The sequence below is a fragment of the Bison bison genome, unplaced genomic scaffold, assembly GCF_000754665.1.
Source record: "Bison bison bison isolate TAMUID 2011002044 unplaced genomic scaffold, Bison_UMD1.0 scf7180017864124, whole genome shotgun sequence".
Classification (NCBI taxonomy): Eukaryota; Metazoa; Chordata; class Mammalia; order Artiodactyla; family Bovidae; genus Bison; species Bison bison.
In genome coordinates, this window is record NW_011494696.1 from 541,946 (window position 1) to 544,402 (window position 2,457).

The 2,457-nt window shown below is 48.5% G+C and overlaps 1 protein-coding gene across 1 annotated transcript in view; it reads left to right on the forward strand.

Moving 5' to 3' along the window:
* VPS37C (vacuolar protein sorting 37 homolog C (S. cerevisiae)) overlaps nucleotides 1-2,457 on the forward strand; it is a 19,609-nt gene that overhangs the window by 7,191 nt on the left and 9,961 nt on the right. The gene's annotated exons all lie outside the window — the stretch shown is intronic.

Here is a 2,457-nt window from a genome sequence, read left to right on the forward strand (position 1 = left end):
GCCTGCATGCAGGGTGAGTCTCCTGGCTTGCTTGAAGCCTGGCGGCGTGGCGGGTGGGCCCATCGTATGGATCGGCCTGCGGAGGCCACGGCACTGGGGCTGTCCTCTCCAGACCGCACACCCACGTTCTGCTGGTTGGTCTGGACGCTGCAGTGGCCTCACTCGGTGATGCTCAGTGTCACGGGGCTGCACACCCAGAGTTAAATCCCGGAGGGAAAGAACCCTGTTCTCACATGCCAGCCCCCCTTCCATGCCTGCATGAGCCAGGCCGTCAGCACCTGGAGGGCAGTGCATGTGGAGGCTTGGTAGACACTCGGCAGAAACAGCACAGGAAGATTGAGCCCCCTGAAAACGTCATTAAATTAGTCGTTTATGCTAAGTGAGGGAAGTCAAGGCAGGGGAAAGGCAGATGCTCTATGATTTCACTAAATAACAAATGAACAAGCATAGCCTAACAAAAACAGAGTCATAGATACAGAGAACAAACAGGCAGGGGTGCGGTGGGGTGAGGGAGAACCAAGAGGTACACACTTGCAGCTGCAAAATAAAGGAGTCACGCGGGTCAGGTGTACAGTGTGGAGAGTACAGTCAATAACTGCTATCTTTGTAGGGTGACTGAGCGTAACCAGACTTGTCCTGGTGGTCATTTTGAAATGTATGGAAGCAAATCACTGTGTTATATACCAGGAATTAACAAGGTTGTAGGTCAATCACACTTCAAAAGAACAAATATACAAATAAACTTAGAAAAAGAGATCAGGTTACTGGTTACTAGAGACGGGGGTGGGGAGTGGGGGAGAGGAATTGGAGGAGGACCATCAAAAGGTACAAACTTCCATTATAGGGTAGATAATCGATAGGGATGATAAAGATATCATGATAAATATAATTGATAACAGTTTATAAGTTTTACTTATAAAAATGCAATTTATAGAGACAACATAAGTGTAATTAACACCATATGTTACATTTGAAAGTCGTTAAGAAGGAAAGTCCCGAGAGTTCTCATCACACACACACACATTTTTTCCTTTCTTTAATTTTGTTACCTGTAGTTAATGATGGATGTTCCCTAAAATTATGGTCATCATCTCATGATGTGAGTCAAATCATTATATTCTACACCTTTAACTTACACAGTGCTATATGTGACTTATATCTCAGTAAAACTGGGAAGAAGGGAAGGAAGGGAGAGAAAGGAAGGAAGAGGGGAAGAAAGAAAGAATGAATAAATCGTGGAGATGCTGAAGCTCTGGGTCTAGGGAACTTGGGACTCTGGCTTTCAGCAGGGACCCCCGGCGATGCTGCTGCAGATGGTGAGAAGAGTCTTGGACTGATTCAGGTACTGCCCCCTCCAGGCCTGGTGACCCTGGACACCTCTCTGAGCCTCATCTCTGAGGTTGGATAATAGCGAGACTCACTGTGTAATGAGGTTATGGGCGTCCTGGTGACAACAAAGACTTATGTAGTGCTACAGTGTGCCAGGCACTGCTGTTTTACAGCTGGAGAAACGGGCACAGCGAGATTAAATAACACACCTAGTAAGTGGCAGAAATGAGCTTCAAACCTAGGTAGTCTGGCTCCTGAGTCTATGCACCTAACATCTAAGGCCAGTGGTTCTCAAAGTGTGTTCCAGGGGATCTCTGAGAACCCTGTCAGGCTGTCCATGAGGTCAGAGTGGTTTTTGTAACCTAAGGCATTATTTTCCTTTTTCCTTTCTTTCTTGAATGAATACACAGGGAAGTTTTCAGAGGGTTCACGACACAACATCCTTCTGATGGCAAGTGTGTGTATGCTTTCGTGTTCTTGTGTTTTAAGAATCCCTTACTTTAATTTTGATATTTATCAATAGCTAAGATCCACATAAACGAGAACTCTTTGAGGTCTCCATAGTGTTATGAGTGACAGGTGTCCTGAGACCAAAAAGTGTGCCATCAGCTCTTGAAGCTGTGCCGCCTTGAATGTGGTCTCACTGTGCGTGACTGGGGCACCTCCCATGGTAAGTGGTCGGGGGAGAGTGGGGGCCCATCCCGGGGAGTGGGTGCGTGGTGAGCGAGTCTGGACCTGCTGGGGCCCTCTCAGGTGGCACAACAGAAACTGCACTGTTTGTCTGCAGCCAGCCAGCTGCCCACACTGGAGCGTCCATCCTCAGTCTGGGGGTGTCTCTGTGCCCAGCCCTAACTTTGGAAAGGAGCAGACATCCTCGTGTGGCAGGTCCCTCCCCTCGTGGTGGAGCCAGGCCAGCTGCCACTGAGGCCTGCAAGTCTGGGCTGTGTTGGAGGCTTTAGTAACCGATAAGTAACTTCCACAGCACTGGAGCCTTCTGTCAGCATTTGTTTTAGGCCAGGTCTCACACCGAGCCAGCGCTTTTCCTGTGTTGACCATTGCACTGACCCATTTTGCAGAGGAAGAACCTGAGGCCAAGGGTGAGTTCACTGAGCCATTTCCCACAGTGGC